General features: G+C 45.5%; 1 protein-coding gene across 5 annotated transcripts in view; it reads right to left on the bottom strand.

Moving 5' to 3' along the window:
* The window catches only part of STARD13 (StAR related lipid transfer domain containing 13), a 452,811-nt gene that overhangs the window by 75,318 nt on the left and 353,881 nt on the right, over nt 1-23,612 (bottom strand). The window contains exon 1 of one of the 5 annotated variants that reach the window (XM_040340424.1): nt 21,610-21,732. The exons of the other annotated variants lie outside the window; for them this stretch is intronic. The gene's annotated coding sequence lies outside the window, so the exon portion shown is untranslated. Of the gene's footprint in view, nt 1-21,609; nt 21,733-23,612 lie in introns of those variants that run through there. 5 annotated transcript variants of the gene reach the window in all.

The following is a 23,612-nucleotide window of genomic DNA, read 5'->3' as shown; positions in this document are numbered from 1 at the left end:
CGGACCGTTTTCACCATACATGTCTGCCAGAGGGCTTCTGTACGATGGTTGTACACACCATCGTACAGAAGTCCGCGCGTAAACAATACGCGGGGCGTGTCCGCGGTGTCGCCGCGTCGATGACGCGGTGTCGCCGCGACAATGACGCGGCGACGTGGGCGGCCCGCCTTTAAAATGCTTCCACGCATGCGTCGAAGTCATTCGACGCATGCGAGGCACGGCGGGCGGCTGGACATGTACGGTAGGTCTGTACTGACGACCGTACATGTCCGAGCGGGCTGAATTCCAGCGGGCTGTTTTAAAACAAGTCCAGGAATATTTGTCTGCTGGGAAAAGGCCCGGCGGGCAAATGTTTGCTGGAATTCGGCCCGCTCGCGCCCACACACGACCAAACATGTCTGCTGAAACTGGCCTGCGGGCCAGTTTCAGCAGACATGTTTGCTCGTGAGTATGGGGCCTAAGAATAACACAGCAACCTGCCCATACAGTAGATCAGTACCCCACTTCCATACCTCCCGACTTTTTGAGATGGCAATGAGGGACACCTATTAGCAAAAGTATGTAAGCATAGGGACACACACCCCTGCCATGCCCTCTTAAAGGAGAATTAGACAAAAAAAGATAAAATCAATCCCACAAGTGCTTTTTTTACCACTATTATTCCTTTATATTGGCTTTTGACATTTACAAATGCAGCCATTCTGAACTTGCATGAAAGGTTTATGAACTGGGAAAAACTTTTTGAAAGATAAGTAGTTCATTTTAACTAAAACCAGGTCTTTTTTTCTGGCGGAACGCACCGGAACGCAGTTCCGCCACCTTTTGCCAGAGCATTAATTTCCCTCCTCTCCTCCTTATTGTATAGCCTGCGCCCTGCCCTGCTGCCCACGAAGGAATCAAACGCGGGGGAATCTCCGCCAGAGCACTCCACCCGTATCTCTTTGCTGGGCTGGGCGGTCTCTTTGCTGGGCTGGGCGGTCTCTTTGCTGGACTGGGCTGTCTCTTTCTGGACTGGGCTGTCTCTTTCTGGACTGGGCTGTGTCTTTCTGGACTGGGCTGTCTCTTTCTGGACTGGGCTGGGTGGTCTCTTTGCTGGACTGGGCTGGGCAGGCTCTTTGCTGGACTGGGCTGGGCGGTCTCTTTGCTGGACTGGGCTGGGCGGTCTCTTTGCTGGACTGGGCTGGGCGGTCTCTTTGCTGGACTGGGCTGGGCGGTCTCTTTGCTGGACTGGGCTGGGCGGTCTCTTTCCTGGACTGGGCTGGGTGGTCTCTTTCCTGGACTGGACTGGGCTGTCTCTTTGCTGGGCTGGGCGGTCTCTTTGCTGGGCTGGGCGGTCTCTTTGCTGGACTGGGCTGTCTCTTTGCTAAACTGGGCTTCGCTTCTTCTAAAGGCGTGGTTCTAGGGGGTGGTGATGGGCAGTTCTACGGGCAGGGAGGGGGAGTGGCCTTGGAGGGGCAGGTGAGTTCCTGCACCTTTTCTCTGAGAAAAAAAGCCCTGACTAAAACTATACATCAGTCCAAAATGAGAGACAAATGAGGAGGACAGAGGGACCTTGTTCTATATCAGGGAAGGTCCCTCGAAATCAGGGACAGTTGGGAGCTATGCACTTCCCTATATACTGTATATATATATATATATACGTTGGAGACAAAGGGGTTGATTTACTAAAAGCAAATAGACTGTACACTTTGCAAAGTGCAGTTGCACTCTGCAAGAGAAGTCGCCCCAGAGCTTTAATAAATAAGGCAAAGCTATTCTGACTTGTATCATCCAATCGCGTGCAAGCAAAAATTCATTTTTTTTTATCTTCCTTGCACGTGATTGAGTATTTTTTTGCAAAGTGAAACTTTATCTCATTTACTAAGCTCTGGAGCAACCGCACTTGCAGAGGGCAACTTCAAAGTGCACAGTCCATTTGCCTTTGGTAAACCAACCCAAAAGAGTTTAAATGCAATTAGAATTTTGAGCTGTCGTAAACCATGCCGCACGGTTACTGTGAATTAAAACATCAATTTTATTTACCAATGTCTCAATAAAATCATATGAAATATATACTCCCACTGAGGGTGTTAGAAGACATTACAAGATAACTTCACAGCATGTGCACTCACATATCTACCCTTTAGCCATTCACTAAACAGCTCATATATTATGTTGTCTAACCTTCATGAATACTCTGATGGTCAATAGTAGGAGAGCGATCGTTTTTAGACACGCAGTCTGCTTCATCAAAAAGTATGGGGAAACATCTAACGATGACACATCTTGTATCATCTTTAGATACTTCCCCATATTGTTTTCAACTTAGATATATTCTTAATGAAGTGAAATATTTCATCTGCATGTATATTTCAATTAACCATTTGCAACCAGCAAGTGGCAAGCACTGTGCCAGAAATGGGGTTCTCTGGAGGGTCTTTCTGGAGCTGTTGGAGTAAACGCAGATCTGACGGGCCCAGAGAATAGAAACAACCCTCCCACTCTATTGAAACTGGACTGTCTTAACCACTTAAGGACCTGGCCAGTTTTTGCGATTCGGCACTGCGTCGCTTTAACCTCCCTGGCGGTATGATTCTGTCAGAAAAAACATGCTAAAAGCGGTACCATTATTTGCAAGGAAATTTGGCGTTTTATATTGTAGGTCTGTAATTTTTAGAAATAACTCACTTAAATCTGACCAAACAAGATTCTAATAGGCATCCCGGGTATGACATTTTTTTAAAAACAAAATTATAAATTATAATATAATAAATAATTATAAATAACTATAACAAATAATAATATAATTATAATAAAAATTATTCAATAATGTAATCAAATTAAAATCACTGAAATTTGCTCAGTTGCAGAATTGTTGCTGTCATTATTTTTTTTTTTTTATGACGAATTTCCCCACAAATCGCTATCGCACAATTCTGCAAGTGATTATAATTTATTATCGCTGTTTTTTAGCTGATCTAAAACTATTTTTGACATAAAGGGACACTTTTGGTTGCTATGGACAATCTACAGTTTGCAGGGAGAAAGAAACGTTTTTATTATATAAAATGACATGCATGACACAGGACAGACCACTAGGGACAAGGGGGGTGTGTTTTTTTTTACATACAGTACTGTAATCTATAAGATTACAGTATACTGTATGTAAAGTGTTTGTTTACGTTTTTGAATTTGGCGCCGTTCTCCGTCCCCGTGCGTCGTAACGTCGCAGGGAACGGAGATCGGCGTCACACGGAAGCACTATGTGAATCGAGCGAGGTCCCGCTCGCTCACACAGCGCGGTGGCATCGCTGGATCCAGGGACAAGGTAAGTAAAAAGTGCCTGTGGATCTAGCGAGGCAAGCCCGTGACTGACACGGGGTTACCGATAGTAGCAAGAAAATCTAACCCCGTGTCAGTCTCGGGAAGACCGCCAGGGAGGTTAACTGACAATTGCGACGTGGCTCCCAAACAAAATTGACGTCCTTTTTTTCTCACAAATAGAGCTTTCTTTTGGTGGTATTTGATCACCTCTGCGGTTTTTATTTTTTTGTGCTATAAACAAAAATAGAGCGCCAATTTTGAAAAAAATTCAATATTTTTTACTTTTTGCTATAATAAATATCCCCCAAACATATATATATTTTTTGGTAAAAAAATCACAATAAGCGTTTATCGATTGGTTTGCGCAAAATTTATAGCGTTTACAAAATAGGGGATAGTTTTATTGCATTTCTATTAATTATTATTTTTTTACTACTAATGGCGGTGATCAGCGATTTTTTTCATGACTGCGATATTATGGCGGACAATTTTGACACATTTTTGGGACCATTATCATTTTCACAGCAAAAAATGCATTGTTTACTGTGAAAATGACAATTGCAGTTTGGGAGTTAACCACAAGGGGGCGCTGAAGGGGTTAAGTGTGACCTCATTTGTGTTTCTAACTGTAGGGGGGTGTGGCTGTAGGTGTGACGTCATTGATTGTGTTTCCCTATAAAAGGGAAGACGCGATCGACGACGGCGCCACAGTGAAGAACGGGGGGGAGTATTATATTAAACAAAGTGACCTAATAGGGTGAACCTCCGCTTTAAGTTGTATGTTGTTTATATTCTGAGAAGTCTATTTCTGATTGCTGCCGCACAGTCAGGAAACTATAAAAGAAACACATGTAAGAATAAACACGGGGCTGACAATAAATGAGGACAGCTCTCCCTGGACTTTGCTGACCTTGACTCTACAATCCGGACCAAATATTTCCACATTACTAACAGACCCATGAAGTTTCCAAACGCTCTAACATTCTCAGTGAACTTGCACAGGGCACAACCTTCTCTGAAATAAATATGTGTGTTGGAAAGTTTCTATCATATCCATTTATCTACTTTCTTTTTACTTGGTGTACATTAGAGCATGAATGGAAATAATTTAAGGTCTACAACAGACTATAAAAACATTAGCAAACACTACACTGTCAACAGTAACCATCTGTATTATATTTACACTAGTTGGAAACATTGGCCAGATCATATTGGGTATTTTTGTTTTTTGGCACCAGTATTCCATATTTATACAGCCCTGTATTTTAGGAAAACTTGCAATTGCCTATGTATTGACAGCAGAGGCATAGCTTAAAGCTGGTGGGCCCCAGAAGCAAAGGTTGACCTGGGGCCCCTGTCACTACCACCAGTCGCTTCTACTGTGCACCAAGATAATCCCACGGTACACCAAAATATTCCAAGCGGCTAAAGAGCTATTTAAGATACCTATCTCCATATTGAGAGGGTAATTCAAAAGATTTTGGAGAAACCATCTACATTTTCACATACCTCTCCAATTAGTTTAAATAACTTTGAGAGGTGGAGATCTACCTGAACAACATGAATGAATTTAAAGATCACCGGTGTTTGCCCCCCCCCCCCCCCATTTTTTTAAAGATATTCTAAGGCCTAACTAAAAAGAAAGGAAAACTTGGAAAAATATATTAAAAAACACATGTCAGCAGTAGAGCAGTGGATAGTGTTTGGACAGTGTCAGTAAGGCAGTGAACGGTGTGTGGACGGTGTCAGTAGGGCAGTGAACGGTGTGTGGACGGTGTCAGTAAGGCAGTGAACGGTGTGTGGACGGTGTCAGTAAGGCAGTGAACGGTGTGTGGACGGTGTCAGTAGGGCAGTGAACGGTGTGTGGACGGTGTCAGTAAGGCAGTGAACGGTGTGTGGACGGTGTCAGTAGGGCAGTGAACGGTGTGTGGACGGTGTCAGTAGGGCAGTGAACGGTGTGTGGACGGTGTCAGTAGGGCAGTGAACGGTGTGTGGACGGTGTCAGTAGGGCAGTGAACGGTGTGTGGACGGTGTCAGTAGGGCAGTGAACGGTGTGTGGACGGTGTCAGTAAGGCAGTGAACGGTGTGTGGACGGTGTCAGTAGGGCAGTGAACGGTGTGTGGACGGTGTCAGTAAGGCAGTGAACGGTGTGTGGACGGTGTCAGTAGGGCAGTGAACGGAGTGTGGACGGTGTCAGTAGGGCAGTGAACGGTGTGTGGACGGTGTCAGTAGGGCAGTGAACGGTGTGTGGACGGTGTCAGTAGGGCAGTGAACGGTGTGTGGACGGTGTCAGTAAGGCAGTGAACGGAGTGTGGACGGTGTCAGTAGGGCAGTGAACGGTGTGTGGACGGTGTCAGTAGGGCAGTGAACGGTGTGTGGACGGTGTCAGTAAGGCAGTGAACGGTGTGTGGACGGTGTCAGTAGGGCAGTGAACGGTGTGTGGACGGTGTCAGTAAGGCAGTGAACGGTGTGTGGACGGTGTCAGTAGGGCAGTGAACAGTGTGTGGACGGTGTCAGTAGGGCAGTGAACGGTGTGTGGACGGTGTCAGTAGGGCAGTGAACGGTGTGTGGACGGTGTCAGTAGGGCAGTGAACGGTGTGTGGACGGTGTCAGTAGGGCAGTGAACGGTGTGTGGACGGTGTCAGTAAGGCAGTGAACAGTGTGTGGACGGTGTCAGTAGGGAAGTGAATGGTGTGTGGACGGTGTCAGTAGGGCAGTGAACGGTGTGTGGACGGTGTCAGTAAGGCAGTGAACAGTGTGTGGAGGGTGTCAGTAGGGCAGTGGGCCATGTCAGTAAGGCAGTGGACAGTGCCAGTAGGGCACTGGATGGTGTCAGTCAGTAGAGCAGTGGACTGTGTCAGTATGGCAGTGGACTTTTTCAGTAGGCAGAGGATGAGGTCAGTAGAGCAGTGGATGTTGTCAGTAGAGCAGTGGATGTTGTCAGTAGAGCAGTGGACTGTGTCAGTATGGCAGTGGAATTTGTCAGTAGGCAGAGGATGAGGTCAGTAGAGCAGTGGATGTTGTCAGTAGAGCAGTGGACTGTGTCAGTATGGCAGTGGACTTTGTCAGTAGGCAGAGGATGAGGTCAGTAGAGCAGTGGAAGCATTTTTTTAAAGATATTCTAAGGCCTAACTAAAAAGAAAGGAAAACTTGGAAAAATATATTAAAAAACACATGTCAGCAGTAGAGCAGTGGATAGTGTTTGGACAGTGTCAGTAAGGCAGTGAACGGTGTGTGGACGGTGTCAGTAGGGCAGTGAACGGTGTGTGGACGGTGTCAGTAAGGCAGTGAACGGTGTGTGGACGGTGTCAGTAGGGCAGTGAACGGTGTGTGGACGGTGTCAGTAGGGCAGTGAACGGTGTGTGGACGGTGTCAGTAGGGCAGTGAACGGTGTGTGGACGGTGTCAGTAGGGCAGTGAACGGTGTGTGGACGGTGTCAGTAGGGCAGTGAACGGTGTGTGGACGGTGTCAGTAGGGCAGTGAACGGTGTGTGGACGGTGTCAGTAAGGCAGTGAACGGTGTGTGGACGGTGTCAGTAGGGCAGTGAACGGTGTGTGGACGGTGTCAGTAAGGCAGTGAACGGTGTGTGGACGGTGTCAGTAGGGCAGTGAACGGAGTGTGGACGGTGTCAGTAGGGCAGTGAACGGTGTGTGGACGGTGTCAGTAGGGCAGTGAACGGTGTGTGGACGGTGTCAGTAAGGCAGTGAACGGAGTGTGGACGGTGTCAGTAGGGCAGTGAACGGTGTGTGGACGGTGTCAGTAGGGCAGTGAACGGTGTGTGGACGGTGTCAGTAAGGCAGTGAACGGTGTGTGGACGGTGTCAGTAGGGCAGTGAACGGTGTGTGGACGGTGTCAGTAAGGCAGTGAACGGTGTGTGGACGGTGTCAGTAGGGCAGTGAACGGTGTGTGGACGGTGTCAGTAAGGCAGTGAACGGTGTGTGGACGGTGTCAGTAGGGCAGTGAACAGTGTGTGGACGGTGTCAGTAGGGCAGTGAACGGTGTGTGGACGGTGTCAGTAGGGCAGTGAACGGTGTGTGGACGGTGTCAGTAGGGCAGTGAACGGTGTGTGGACGGTGTCAGTAGGGCAGTGAACGGTGTGTGGACGGTGTCAGTAAGGCAGTGAACAGTGTGTGGACGGTGTCAGTAGGGAAGTGAATGGTGTGTGGACGGTGTCAGTAGGGCAGTGAACGGTGTGTGGACGGTGTCAGTAAGGCAGTGAACAGTGTGTGGAGGGTGTCAGTAGGGCAGTGGGCCATGTCAGTAAGGCAGTGGACAGTGCCAGTAGGGCACTGGATGGTGTCAGTCAGTAGAGCAGTGGACTGTGTCAGTATGGCAGTGGACTTTTTCAGTAGGCAGAGGATGAGGTCAGTAGAGCAGTGGATGTTGTCAGTAGAGCAGTGGATGTTGTCAGTAGAGCAGTGGACTGTGTCAGTATGGCAGTGGAATTTGTCAGTAGGCAGAGGATGAGGTCAGTAGAGCAGTGGATGTTGTCAGTAGAGCAGTGGACTGTGTTAGTATGGCAGTGGACTTTGTCAGTAGGCAGAGGATGAGGTCAGTAGAGCAGTGGATGTTGTCAGTAGAGCAGTGGACTTTGTCAGTATGGCAGTGGACTTTGTCAGTAGGCAGAGGATGAGGTCAGTAGAGCAGTGGATGTTGTCAGTAGAGCAGTGGACTGTGTCATTAGGCAGGGGATGAGGTCAGTAGAGCAGTGGATGTTGTCAGTAGAGCAGTGGACTGTGTCATTAGGCAGAGGATGAGGTCAGTAGAGCAGTGGATGTTGTCAGTAGAGCAGTGGATGTTGTCAGTAGAGCAGTGGACTGTGTCATTAGGCAGAGGATGAGGTCAGTAGAGCAGTGGATGTTGTCAGTAGGGCAGTGGATGATGTTAGTAGTTTTTTATTTTTGTTATCATTTTTTTTACCATTTAATAAAATTTTTTATTTTTTACAATTTATTTTTTTATTTTAATTTGTATTGCTTTTTTACAATTAAAAATACAAACAGTAGTTACAATCGTAACAACAATAGAACAGACCCGGGGGGTCTAAGGTTTAATGGATGATGTAATATGTGTATGCCTACTGTATCTGGATTTTTTGAATGTATTTTGAATGTAGAATGCTCTAATTTGTATATGATGTTGTTGGAAACAATAAAAAAAATGATTGAATTAAAAAAACAATAAAACAGACAGTACAATGATACAGCACCAGCAGCCAGTATGGCAAAGGGACCTATACATACTGTATATGCACAGTTTACTATGCTTCAGTTATGAATGAACACCGTGATTGATATGTACTGATCACTCACTGTGTTCATTTAGAAAACGAAGGGGCCGGTAAATCTCATATTTACTGGCCCCTTCCCTGCTTTCTATCCTGAAACATCCCCCACAGCAGCTGGTGGGAGGGGAGGAGGGGGAAGCAGGCAGCTCTGCAGGGGAGGGGAAACCAGGGGTGCACACAGGGGGCCCGGGCAGCAGAAAGAAGAGTAACCTGGACAGGAGGGGCAGCATATACAAGGACTGATCTCATTCATTTTCCTCCTGCAGCTGCTGAATGCCAGTGGGAGGGAGAGAGGGTTTTCAGCTGCTGCAGAAGAAAAATTAAGGAGATTGGTTCATGTATCAGCTTCATTGGATATCCGACGAAAAAATCCATCGGATTAGATTCCATCAGATATCCGATCATGTGTAAAGGGCTTTAGATCTGTATACTTACCGTATTTATCGGCGTATACCGCGCACTTTTTTGCCCTGAAAATCAGGGCAAAATCGTGGGTGCGCGGTATACGCCGATACCCGCTTTCCCGCGCCGAGTTTTGAATACTGCGCCGACATATACACTCGGGTATAGTCGGGCAGTCTACTTCCGCACTCACATCCTGGACGTACAGGACGTCAGCGCGGGTAGCCGAGCATTGCCGACAATACATGAGTGTACTGCGCTCTGTATATGTCGGCGCAGTATTCAAACTCGGCACGGGAAACGAGCAGGGAGGACGCGAGGACGCCGCAGAAGGACACCGGACCCGACGAAGAGGACACCCGAAGCCGCAGACGAACGCCGGACCCGACGAGGCCGCCACGCAAGACACCAAAACTGTAAGTACAAAAAACAAAAAAAACATTTTGTCCACAGGATTGGGGGCCACTTTAGGGGTGCGCGGTATACGCGGGAGCGCGTTATACCGCGATACATACGGTACCTATTTTCAGACCGCTCAGGTATGGTCCCATAATCTCCCCTGTCACAGCTAGCGCCTGCTGCACTGGAGAAGAGAGAGTGCTCCGACAATGGCTGGTATTGCCTGGAAGCATGAAGTGACCCATAGGTTTCACTGGCCCAACCTCCTCTCCCCTGCTGCCGTGTTGGCTGACGCAGGGGATCAGGATCATGTGACCGGACCAGAGCAGCCTGAAAATAGGTAAGTATATACATCTTTTTTACACAGGTTATTCAGAACAAGTGTTAGAAGTGGGCAGTTTTAAGGCTAGTTAGGGTTTGCCCTCAATTCCGCTTTAAATACTTTACCTTCACCTCCTCCATAGAGATCTTCACTGTGTGGCCTTGTCCAGCAGCACCCAGCCAGGCTGTGCATCCACTGCGTATGTGCTCCACTCACCAAATGTATTCCTTTGGATGGGGCCATATTCTAATGGATGACACCATAGAAAAGAAGGGGGCGAGAGACATGCATGTGCAGAGGATGCACACCCCACCTGGCATTATTACAATAAAAGGTATTCAGAAATCCATGCAAGGGTGCACAGTGACGATCTTTGGAGCGGTACTGAAGGTAAGTATTTAAAACGTAAAAACGTAGGCCCAGATTCACGAAGCAGATACGACGGTGTATCTCAGATACACCATCGTATCTCGGATTTTTTCTGGTCCTATCTATGCGCCTGATTCATAGAATCAGATACGCATAGATAGGGCTGAGATCTGACAGTGTCACACTGTGTTACACTGTCGGATCTTTTTTTTGAATTAAAAATGGCGCCGGGGGCGTTCCCGCTGATTTACACTGAATAATATGTAAATCAGCGAGATACGCGAAATTCACGACCGTACGCGGACCCGACGCGGTGTTCTTACGTCGTTTCCGTAGCGCGGTACCCGTCGTATACTTACCCCTGCTAAAAGCAGGGGTAAGTATTGTTAAGTATGGCCGTCGTTCCCGCGTCGATTTTGAAATTTCCTACGTCGTTTGCGTACGCCGATTCACGAACACGCGCGTCGCAAGTCTAGATCACGTCGCAACCACTGACGTCCTATTGACGTCAGTGGGAGCAATGCACGCCGGGAAATTCCCCGGACGACGCATGCGTATTTAAATCGGCGCGGGAGCGCGCCTGATTTAAATATGACACTCCCCTAGCCGCGGAATTTGAATTCCGCTGGGGGATTTAGGATCCGCCGTCGCAAGTTTGGAGGTAAGTGGTTTGTGAATTAGCCACTTGCCTCCTAAACTTGCGGGAGCGGATCTTAATTCACGTAGAACGAGCGGATCTATAGATCCGCTGAGCTACGTGAATCTGGCCCGTAAAGTCCAGCCAAAACATTTTAATTTAGTTTTGGATAGAGTGGAAGACAATAGAGGACAGGAAGTGATGGGAAATCTACAATGGGAACACATACAGTAATGCCCTGTACACACGATCGGTTCGTCTGATGAAAACAGACCGATGGACCGTTTTCATCGGACGAACCGATCGTGTGTGGGCCCCATAGTTTTTTTTTCCCATCTGTGAAAAAAAATAGAATCTGTATTAAATTTTTCCTATGGATCAAAAACCGATAGAAAAAAAACGATCGTCTGTGGGGAAATCCATCGGTCAAAAATCCACGCATGCTCAGAATCAAGTCAACGCATGCTCGGAAGCATTGAACTTAATTTTTCTCAGCACGTCGTAGTGTTTTACGTCACCGCGTTGGACACGATCGGATTTTTAACCGATGGTGTGTAGGCAAGACTGATGAAAGTCAGCTTCATCGGATATCCGATAAAAAAATCCACCGGATTAGATTCCATCAGATATCTGATCGTGTGTACAGGGCATTATAGTTCTAGCTTTCCCCACTCTACTTAACAAGGATTTTTATTTCCGTCTGTGTTGATGTTGGGGATTTTTCTTCGCCTTCTTTCTGGTGAAATAACAGGGCAGTAAGTAAGGGGAAATCTGTGTAAAATAGCATCAGATTGGAATAAAAGCTGACAGGGGTTCTAATTCTTCCCCAGCCTACTCAGACCAAAAAAAAAAGTTTAGTCTGGATATATAGTATAATTAGGGATAGGTGGAGAGGTCTACAACTAATAACAAAAAGAACAATTGAGCATTGAAATATTTTTCAGCTAGGTGCGCCCCCCCCCCCCACCCCCCACCACAACACAGAGGAGACTTATAATGGGGAGGATATGGGGTAGGCTTTTTACAGGAGAAATAAAAACCTGCAGCAATGATCATCCTTATCATCTACCAATCAATTGTCATATCTTGAATTGTTTGATTAGCCAAAACTTTTTTTCAGTTTTGGATGAAGTCAAGGGGCTAGATTCAGGTAGCTGCGCTTTAAGTTACGGTGGTGCAGCGTATTGTATTTACGCTACGCCGACACAACTTACAGGAGCAAGTGCAGTATTCACAAAGCACTTGCTCCGTAAGTTGCGGCGGCGTAGCGTAAATGGGGCCGGCGTAAGCCCCCGTAATTCAAATGTGGAAGAGGGGCGTGTTTTATGCTAATGTGTTATGACCTGACGTGATTGACGTGTTTTTTACGAACGGCGCATGCGCTGTTCGTGTACATATCCCAGTGTGCATTGCTCTCAAGTACGCCGCAACGGCGTATTGGTTTCGACGTGAATGTAAATTACGTCCAGCCCTATTCGCGAACGACTTACGCAAACAATTCAAATTTCGAAGCGGGAACGACGTCCATACTTAACATTGGCTGCGCCACCTAATAGCAGGAGCAACGTTACGACGAAAACGACTTACGCAAACGACGTAAAAAACTACCGCCGGGCGCACGTACGTTTGTGAATCGGCGTAACTAGGTAATTTGCATACTCTACGCTGAAAACGACGGGAGCGCCACCTAGCGGCCAGCGTGAGAATGCACCCTAAGATACGACGGCGTAAGAGACTTATGCCAGTCGTATCTTAGGCTAATGTCGGCGTATCTTGCTTTCTGAATACAGAAAGAAGATACGCCGGCGCAGATTTGAATTTACGCTGCGTATCTATGGATACGCCGGCGTAAATTCTCTCTGAATCCGGGCCAAGGATTGTAACCCATCAAGTTATTATTGCTGTCCTTGTCTCCACTCAGACGGGGGATCCTCTCTAATTGGCTGAAAGTGATGGGAAATCCAACATTTTAAAGTTGTCGCCAGAGCAAGACGTGAGGCTAAACCTTCCAATCTGTTCTGTCGGCAACTCAGAATTCACCTAATTCTGCAGAGATTTCCACGCCTGTTATGTCTCCAGTAAAGGAAACGAAAGCAATCTCTCCCATTGGACACAGATAAATTGTGTCCAACCGGGGAGAAAAACTGACATGGCTTTTAACCCTTACCTACGCTAACCAAAACTGATATTAAAAAAGTTTAGGCTTTACAAACACTTTTTTTTAGATTATTTTAAATAAACATGTCATACTTTTGTATAGTGTTTTATAGTGCAAAATGCATATGGACAATTTTGGCATTTGACTTTAGCAGCAAAGTGTGGACTTCAAAATGATATTAAAATGACAATAGGGCTGTTATAACATGACTGTATAGGAATGTTGAAATCATTAACTATTCAGTGATTTGTGCACTGGTCCAAATCATTTTTCCTGGAGGAGGGATTATGGTGTGGGGTTGTTTTTTAGGGGTTGGACTTGGCCCCTTAGTTCTGGTGAAGGGAACTCTTAGGTCACCAGCTTACCAAGACATTTTGGACAATTTCATGCTCCCAACATTGTGGGAACAGTTTGGGGATGGCCCCTTCCTGTTCCAACATGACTGCGCACCAGTGCGCAAAGCAAGGTCCATAAAGACATGGAGGAGCGAGTTTGGGGTGGAGGAACTTGACTGGCCTGGACAGAGTCCAATCCTTAACCGGATAGAACACCTTTGGGATGAATTAGAGCCAGGCCTTCTCGTCCAACATCAGTGCCTGACCTCACAAATGCGCTTCTGGAAGAATGGTCAAACATTCCCATAGACACACTCCTAAACCTTGTGGACGGCCTTCCCAGAAGAGTTGAAGCTGTTATAGCTGCAAAAGATGGGCCAACTCAATATTGAACCCTACGGACTAAGACTGGGTTTAAGTTCATGTGTGTGTAAAATGTAAAGCCAGGCATCCCAATACTTTTGAGAGTTGTCAAAGCCAAATTGAGAGTTGGCATTTTCCTGAAATGTTAGCAAAATTTGAAAATTTTTACATTTTATCGAAATGGAGTCAATGGGAAAAGTTGTTTTTCAAAGCTACGATGGCCATTAAAGGCCATTAAAACCTTCCTGTTTTTTCACCCTAATGCATCCTATGAATTAAGGTGAAAAAACATCTGAAAATTACTGGTCCCCCGTTTTACTTACCTGAGCCCTGGAAAATCCTGCGTCGAGAATGCGCTGGATCTCGGCCCGGGCTTCTCGGCTCATTATTGGATAGATTGATAGCAGCGCAGCCATTGGCTCCCGCTTCTGTCAATCAAATCCAGTGACGCGGGGGCGGAGCCATATCCGGCATTCGTGTCTATGGATACAAATGCTAAACTTGGGAGAGGGCTTCTCAGAGGGTGTTATCTGATGCGGCGAGGAGCCAAGACAGCCGTCGAGGGACAGGGAAGGGGAGTCAATGATCCAGGTTGGTCTAGTTTGTAATTATCCTCCTCTCAGAAGCCACAGGTGCTGCCAATGCCTATAGCAAAAATAAAAGAATGTGTTTGGACAGCCGCACTCCAAAAAATATTGGCCCGGATTCAGAAAGAATTGCGCTCTATTTGCGGAGGCGCAGGGCAACGATTTTGCCCTGCGCCCCCGCAAATATTTTGCGCTGCCCTCGATTCACGGAGCAGTAGCTCCGTAAATTGCGAGGGCGCGCCGGCAAAATTGCCCGGCGTAAGCGCGCGCAATGTAAATGATCCCGCCGGGGGCGGGAATCATTTAAATTAGGCGTGCTCCCACGCCGAGCGTAGAGCGCATGCTCCGTCGGGAAACTTTCCCGACGTGCATTGCGGCAAATGACGTCGCAAGGACGCCATTTGCTTCAAAGTGAACGTGAATGGCGTCCAGCGCCATTCACGATTCACTTACGCAAACGACGTAAAATTCGAACGTCGCGACGCGGGAACGCCGGGTATAGTTTAGCATTGGCTGCCCCTGCTATTAGAAGGGGCAGCCTTACGCTAAACACGCCGTACGGAAACGACGTAACTTGCGTACGCAGGGGGCGCGCTACATTGTAAATTGGCGTAAGTATGCAATTTGCATACTATACGCTGACCACAATGGGAATGCCCCCTAGCGGTCATCGCAAGAATGCAGCCTAAAATCTGCGTGGCATAAGAGCCTTATGCCACGCAGATTTTAGGCTGCAGTCGGCGTAACGAGTTCTCTGAATCAGGAGAACTCATTACGCCGGCGCAAGTCAGCAATTGCGCTGCGTAACTATGGTTACGCAGGCGCAATTGCTTACTGAATCTGGGCCATTGCCTCTATTGGTAAAAAAGGAACAAAAACTGCAAGCCACAGCAAAACTGAACACACAGCTGACGCGTTTTACACTAATACTTAGCCGCCGAGGGACCTCAGATGACAAGGATCGGGGCCATTCTGTGAAAAACGAACTGCACAGTGGAGGTAAATAAGACATGTTTGTTATTAAAAAAAATATCTAACCTTTAGTACCACTTTAATCAACTCCTGGGGTTTACTAAAGCTCCTTTCAAATATCTAACATCTGTACTTGGACCAAAAAACATCTCCTTATTAGCCGTATTATTTTATGTTGTTTTCACAGAATAATAAAAAAAAAAACAACAGCCAAAAAAGTGATAGTACGCAAATAAGCTAAATACACAAAATAATAAAACAATTAGACAGAAATACAAAGCAAATTAAATGTAAAAAAATAAAGTTCCCTAAACAAAACCCCACAAAAAATAACCCTTCAAAGTAAAAAAAGAGTAGGCATTAATTTTTTCCCAACCAAAAGTAGCTCAATAGGTGAAATTGAATGTCCCGCTTTGGCAAAATGTAATTGATGGCAAAGTTGCTAATTATACTACAAAATGAATTCCCCGAAATCACTACATCCTATTTATGAGCCGTACCCGTCACCGCTAAACAAGGAAGCAGCATTTTGGTGGCATCACTATTGTTTTAATCAACAGCTTATCACTAGAAAGATCTAATGAAACAACAGTGGCACAAGTAACTAAGTGCGTCATGTCACTGGGCGTTTTATTGGTATGGATCTCTATATGGCTACCTGCGGTAAGTGTAGGTTGAAGTTACGCAAAGCTGTAAAACAATTAAGCCCATTACCTCTGCTAGTACTTTATATTTAACTTATAAAACAAAATGTATAACGCTAATGTCTTTTTCCTGTTGTGGTCATTACAGATTGCAATATTTATTCTCTCACTTCCAATTCTATGTGTACAAGCTGCTTTCCCAGATCACAAGCAATCAGTAGGAATTTCAGTGAAATACATAAAGCAGTCATCCTTATGAGTTAAGCAGAAGATAAACGATTCCAGACTTTGGATGTGATCCACTTTCCCACACAAGCTCCAATGTTTTGTCATCCATATTGGGTAATAACACTGCGATTTTTTCCCCTTAGCTTTACAGCCAATTTTTTTTAAGCTCCTGGCCTCTTCAAAGGCACATGCACTAAAACTCCCGCAATTAGTCTTTATCTCCTATCATTTTGTAAAATAAATATTTAACTGCGAGCAGTGATGACTTCGAAGATTTTCCATTTCAGAGTGATCTTGAGAAGGCGTCTAGATTTGATTTGTGTGTGAGGGAATACACTTGTACTGACTCTGTGTGTGTGTGTGCATACGTGCCGGTGAAGCCTGTGAACACTCCTTTTTGTCTAGCTATGTTTTCTATTAAAGGGGATGTAAAGGTTTGTTTTTTATTTTCTAAATAGGTTCCTTTAAGCTAGTGCATTGTTTGTTCACTTACCTTTTCTTTCGATTTCCCTTCTAAATGTTTTTTTCTTTGTCTGTATTTCTCACTTCCTGTTCCTCCTCAGTAAGCTGTTCAGTCTGACTAACCCCCAGCCAGAACGGCTCAGATGATGGGGGCAAGCTTACTGAGGAGGAACAGGAAGTGAGAAATTCAGACAAAGAAAAAAAACATTTAGAAGGGAAACCGAAGTAAAGGGTAAGTGAAAAAACAATGCGCAAGCTTAACCACTTGAGACCCGCGCTGTAGACGAAAGACGTCCACAGCGCAGCTCTCAAGTGCCGGGTGGACGTCCTGTTGTTTACATTCCTGTGCGCGCCGCTGGGGGCGCGCAGCGGGGAAACACTGTGCCCGGCGCATCGCTAGGAAGCCGATGCGCGTGCCTGGCGGCCGCGATGTCCGCCGGGTACACGCGATCGGCGGTGACAGCAGGGACATGGAGCTCTGTGTGTAAACACAGAGCTCCACGTCTTGTCAGGGAGAGAGGAGACCGATCTGTGTCCCTTGTACATAGGGACACAGCATCAGTCACCTACCCCAGTAAGTCCCACTCCACACACAGTTAGAACACACCGAGGGAATACATTTAACCCCTTCCTCACCCCCTAGTGTTAACCCCTTCACTGCCAGTCACATTTATACAGTAATTGGTGTATTTTTATAGCACTGATCGCTGTATAAATGTGAATGGTCCCAAAATTGTGTCAAAAGTGTCCGATATGTCCGCCGCAATATCGCAGGCCTGACAAAAAAAAAATCACAGATCGCTGCCATTACTAGTAAAAAATAAAAAATAAATCATAAATCTATCCCCTATTTTGTAGGCGCTATCACTTTTGCGCAAACCAATCAATATACGCTTATTGCGATTTTTTTTAACAAAAATATGTAGAAGAATACGTTTTGGCCTAAACCGAGGAAAAAAATATTTTTTTTAAAAAAAAAAATGGGGTATTATTATAACAAAAAGTAAAAAATTGTGTTTTTTTTTTCAAAATGTTCTGTATTTTTTTGTATATATAGCGCAAAAAATAAAAACCGCAGAGGTGATCAAATACCACCAAAAGAAAGCTCAATTTGTGGGAAAAAAACGATAAAAATATAATTTGGGTACAGTGTTGTATGACCGCGCAATTGTCATTCAAAATGCATCAGGGCTGAAAGCTGAAAATTGGTCTGGGCACGAAGGGGGTTTAAGTGCCCAGTAATGAAGTGGTTAAAGGAACCTATTTCGAAAATAAAAAACAAACCTTTACAACCCCTTTAAGTTGCATTTTAATTTTTCCTTAGCTTAATATTTTATTCATGTCTTATGCACCATAGATTACATTATTCTTGTACAAGCTAACAAGCTAATGTCCTAGAAAAAAAATGTGGCCACTGTAGTCAATAGCAAGTATTTTTTGTGTTGTGTAAACTCAACAAAATTGATCCCAGCACCCCAACTCTGCTCTAATATGCCACCGTCACATCTCTGCTTTGTGTTGAGAATCAGGTTCCTCCAGCTTCATTACAACTGTAATGGCTCCTGCCCAATTTAGACACAGAACCTCATCAATCTAGCGTATAACTGTGTGAAGCCTTGTACACACGACCGAGAAACTCGACGGGCGAAACACATCGTTTTGCTCGTCGAGTTCCTTGTTAGGCTGTCAAGGATCTCGGCGAGCCAAATTTCCCCATTCCCGTCGAGGAAAAAGAAGTCATGCTCTCTTTTTGGCTCGACAAGATCCTTGAAGGTTTCCTTGTCGAAAAGTGTACACAAGACCGGTTTCCTCTGAGAAACTCGGTCGTGTGTACGAGGCCTGAGCCTATAGGAAGGCCATCCATCATGAACTACGTAGGTAACAAAGTAGTTTCCACAGTCCTAAGGAGACTCATAAATATTAGGTTCAGTTGGTCTTGCTGTCTTCACCTCAACTCTTCATTTTGCATAGGTCCTACTGAACCCCAAAACTGCTGCATAAGATAGGTAGGAAGGATAATCCCGAATGTTCAATGTGCCCAATCTCCTGGTTCTTTTATTCACTTGTTTTGGAGATGTCCAAAATAACACCGGTATTGGCAGGACGTAATAGATGTGATAAACTCTGTTTTTAACACTGCGTTAATTCCAGATTCTGCTCTATGCCTATTAGGGTATATAAATCCCAACAATCTGGAACATGATCAGGTAGTGCCCATTATAAGATAACTTTTTATGGCCCATAAGTTGATAGCCTCTTGTTGGATCTTGCTCAACCCTCCTACCCTGGGGGACTGGATTTGGGAAATGGATAAACATGTTGTGTTTGAAAAACACACCTATGTTCATCCTTGAAGTTCAAAAACATATGAAAAAAAATGAATAGATGCTCAAGCCTAAATGCATAATAAAAGAGAGGTAGTGTTTTAAGAGCAGGTTGACCCGTTTTATTGAAAATTTTATACAGTGTATTTCTGGAATTTTTGGTATACTTGGTAATAATGAAATAAATGTGTTGCTGTTAAAGTTTTATCAGCTTAAAGGGGTTGTAAAGGTTTGTTTTTTATTTTCTAAATAGGTTCCTTTAAGCTAGTGCATTGTTGGTTCACTTACCTTTTCCTTCGATTTCCCTTCTAAATATTGTTTTTCTTTGGCTGAATTTCTCACTTCCTGTTCCTCCTCAGTAAGCTGTTCTGGCTGACTAACCCCCAGCCAGAACGGCTTGGATGATGGGGGCAAGTTTACAGGGAGTGAGACATTCAGACAAAGAAAAAAAAACATTTGGAAGGGAAATCGAAGGAAAAGGTAAGTGAACCGACAATGCACTAGCTTAAAGGAACCTATTTCGACAATTAAGAATGAACCATTACAACCCCTTTAACTAAGCAGTAAGGAAACAAGAGAGAGAGAGAGGGGGGAGAGAGAGAGAGAGAGGGGGGGGGAGAGAGAGAGAGAGAGAGAGAGAGAGAGAGAAAAGGAAGGGAAAAGTGTGAAAGGGAATTTCTTGTTCTGGAGGGGGGGGGGGGGTGGGGGGGGGGGTTGAGAGTTTGTTATGTAAAAAGAAAAACAGATTTCAAAAAGAAAATCTGATTTAAAAAAGAAAATTTGGTGACAGTCACCCGATCCAGGTGTTTTCAACCTTAACTCTATGGCAAACCAGGTGGGTCCATGTTGAAGGGAACATCATTCAAGCAAGTTAGAATACCCGTCCAGATCAATACTGCAATACCTTGTTATAAATTACACCTCCCCAATTCCCCTGTTTGTATGAACAGGGGATGTTCTTCCAAGCAGAACGTGGCTGTTCATGGAGCTACTGGCTGAATCCTGTGCCTGATGATGACTGAATTACACATTCAACTACCCTCTCAGGTCTAGAGAAACTTATGTAAATGGGAGAAGTCTGTTCTGGCTAATCAGGGAGCATCAGCAATCAGTACATATTTGTAATGTGCCGAGCTGGCTATTTCTTCACCGAACATAGATGTGAGATCATCACTGGGCAGATTGTCATCTCATGTATATTGAACATCCCTGCCCAACTGGTGGTCCACCCACAATCACCTAGGCTGACTGTCATCTCATGTATATTGAACATCCCTGCCAAACTGGTGGTCCACCCACAATCACCTGGGCTGACTGTCATCCTATGTATATTGAACATCCCTGCCCAACTAGTGGTCCACCCAAAATCACCTGGGCTGACTGTCATCTCATGTATATTGAACATCCCTGCCCAACTAGTGGTCCACCCACAATTACCTGGGCTGACTGTCATCTCATGTATATTAAACATCCCTGCCCAACTAGTGGTCCACCCACAATCACCTGGGCTGACTGTCATCTCATGTATATTGAACATTCCTGCCCAACTGGTGGTCCACCCACAATCACCTGGGCTGACTGTCATCTCATGTATATTGAACATCCCTGCCCAACTGGTGGTCCACCCACAATCACCTGGGCTGACTGTCATCTCATGTATATTGAACATCCCTGCCCAACTGGTGGTCCACCCACAATCACCTGGGCTGACTGTCATCTCATGTATATTGAACATCCCTGCCCAACTGGTGGTCCACCCACAATCACCTTGGCTGACTGTCATCTCATGTATATGGGTACCTTTACTGTAGTCCAAGCTGTCAAAGAAAACCACCAGATTCAAAGTTTAATGAAATGTTCTTTTCTCACATACTTTAAAATTCTGCACAGCAGGCGGAGGCAACCGGGAGCTCTCAATTTCCTGCTGTACACTGACAAGCTGTGTCAGCTGGCTAAACAAAACCAGCATAACCCTGATTCGTATTGGGAAGACAATTACAAAGTAAGCACATCTGTATGATGAATACGGTCTCGGTCTTTGAAGGTAATTGACATTTACGGAGCTGGATCAGATATATTAGCAGTTTACCTTTCTAGGCCAGTATAAAAGCCACCTGATTCATCTGAAAAGGGATGAGCTTCTTATATGTTTAAATGCCACCAAACACTGACATCCGGTGATGTTGGAAATCTCGTCGCGCTTCCCTGTTAATGCAGCGTCCTTTCCTTTCGCTCCGTCCTCTGCACCTCTCACCTAAAATGAACATGCAAGCCAAGGGCGGTTTTAATGTGCCTGCATGTTCAACAACCATCTAAAGTCTATGGACAATCTATGAGGAGCCCACAGGCACAGGCATGAGATAACAATTGCCCAATCTGGCTTGGTTGGATGATAACCCCAAGTCTTTAGAATCCCACCAACAAGCCACTCATCTGCTCCATGTTCTTAGCTGCACCCCTGTCAGATTCTGTTGACTATCACAAGTCTATGGATGGCTAAAGAGTCTGAAGAATGAAGTTTTCCTTGTCTCACATAGGAATTTTGACACAAGCGCATTTAAAGAATAGTCACAATTGGAAAATATTTTCTTCAGTTCTTGAAACATGGCAGCTAATGTTACAAAAAAACTTCCAGCTCATCTGAGAATTCATTAAAAGTTTGCCTTGTTCCCGTATGTCAGTGCTCAGATTTGTATCACATCTACGAACAACTCAGTAGTACAGATAAATTAAAGTCAATCCATCTGCAGTGAATGACAGAGCACTTCATAGACAAAAAAAATAAGAGCAATGTACACATTGAAGGTTGAAGGGTACCTTGAGGGTTTGCTTTTTCTGCCTTTTTTCTACTTGCTGGTGTGCTCCATATTCCTGCTGCCTTCCTGCTCCCGTAAAATCCAGTTAGGACGAATATAATCCAAGCGATGCTGCATACAGCTGTGTTCTACATGCTCTCCAGCCCGGCCACTGCTCTGTTTTCACAATCCTTCAAGAACCGCCCATTGTTATTGAGGAACTGCAGCTAACAGCTGGAATTCCATAAGTTCCTCAAGGCAGCTGCTTGTAGTAAGACAAAAGTCCGATGAAAGAATTTATCATTCGGAAAGTACATGTTCTCTGCTCCTTTTATTGATCTGTCATTTCTGCCTCTTAGGTGCTTGCAAAGAAAATAGACAATAGCAACTGGGTGTGATTTCAAAACGTGACAGAGAAATATGTTTTACATGTTGCCTGTACTGTCGTGTGGAAGTGGATCAAGAGCATTCTACTATAGGTATTAAAAAATGCTATGTCTTATTTTAGATCATGATTATATTGATATAGAAACACAGAAGAGTCAAGGCAGGAAAAGACCAAGTGGTCCATCGAGTCATATTTAACCACTTGCCGACCGGCTAACGCCGATATATACATTGGCAGAATGGAACGGCTGCGCAAAGCAATGTACCTGTACGTCGCTTTAAATTTGCCGCCGTGCGGGCGCACGCGCGACGCGAGCTCCATGACCGTGCCTGTGGGACCCGCAGACTCAATGTCCACCGGGTGCAGAACAGGGTGATGCCTATGTAAACAAGGCATTTCCCTGTTCTGCCTAGTGACAGGATAGTGATCGGGAGCAGGGCCGCCTTAATAGCATCATGGGCCCCTGGGCAAAGTAATGCTCTGGGACCCCTACAATGATGACAGTGCAGGTAAACAGACATTAAAGGAACACTAAAGTAAATATTTTTTTTTTGTAAAATAACAAACATGTTATACTTACCTCCACGGTGCAGCTCGTTTTGCACAGGGTGTCCCCGAACCCTGTCTTCTGGGGTCCCTCGGAGGCTGTCTCAGCTCCTCCTCAGAAGAGCTTTCCACCTTCATGCGAGCGAGATCGCATGGTGGAAAGCTTTTGCCGGCACGCTCCCGTGATACAGCGGCGGGCATAGCCGCCAACTGTATCACTCGGCCCCGCCCCCCGGCACACCGCGTCATCGGATGTGATTGACAGCAGCACCAGCCAATGGCTGCGCTGCTATCAATCCGTGCAGCCTAGCCAATCAATGGCCAGGCTGGGAACCGAAGAGGATCACGGGATGCGCGTAGGAATTTCGAGGGGTGAGGTAAGTAAAGCAGGGGTTCAGGGGAAGGGGGGGCGGTACCGTCGGATGTTTTTTCACCTTAATGCATAGGATGCATTAAGGTGAAAAAACATTTACCTTTACAACCCTGTACAAACTTTACAAGGTAGGAGGCAGACTGCCTTCCTTTTGCATCTATCACTCTCAGTGCCATCATGGGGCCCCCAATTTCGGGGCAGCGTGGGCTCAAGGACCAGGTGCTTTGGGAAAAGTGCAGGGGCCCCCCATGCAGCCGGGGCCCCCGGGCAGTGTCCAGGTGTGCCCTCTCATTAAGACAGCCCTGATTGGGAGCAGTGATCACTGTCGTGTCACTTGTAGCCCAGCCCCCCCCACAGTTAGAATCACTCCCTAGGACACACTTAACCCCTTCCTCGCCCCCTAGTGGTTAACCCCTGCCAGTGTCGTTTACACAGTAATCAGTGCATTTTTATAGCACTGATCGCTGTATAAATGTCAATGGTCCCAAAATAGTGTCAAAAGTGTCCAATGTGTCCGCCATATTGTCGAAGTCACGATAAAAATCGCTGATCGCCACCATTACTAACATAAAAAAAATATTAATAAAAATGCCATAAAACGATCCCCTATTTTGTAGACGCTATAACATTTGCACAAACCAATCATTATACGCTTATTGGGATTTGGGATTCATATCAGCGCTTGAGTCACTTTATCAATTTCTAAAAAAAAAAAAAA

This window comes from Rana temporaria, chromosome 2 (assembly GCF_905171775.1).
Source record: "Rana temporaria chromosome 2, aRanTem1.1, whole genome shotgun sequence".
In the NCBI taxonomy this organism is placed as follows: domain Eukaryota; kingdom Metazoa; phylum Chordata; class Amphibia; order Anura; family Ranidae; genus Rana; species Rana temporaria.
The sequence above is the reverse complement of the archived record's forward strand: the minus strand, read 5'-3'. Positions and strand labels throughout refer to the sequence as shown.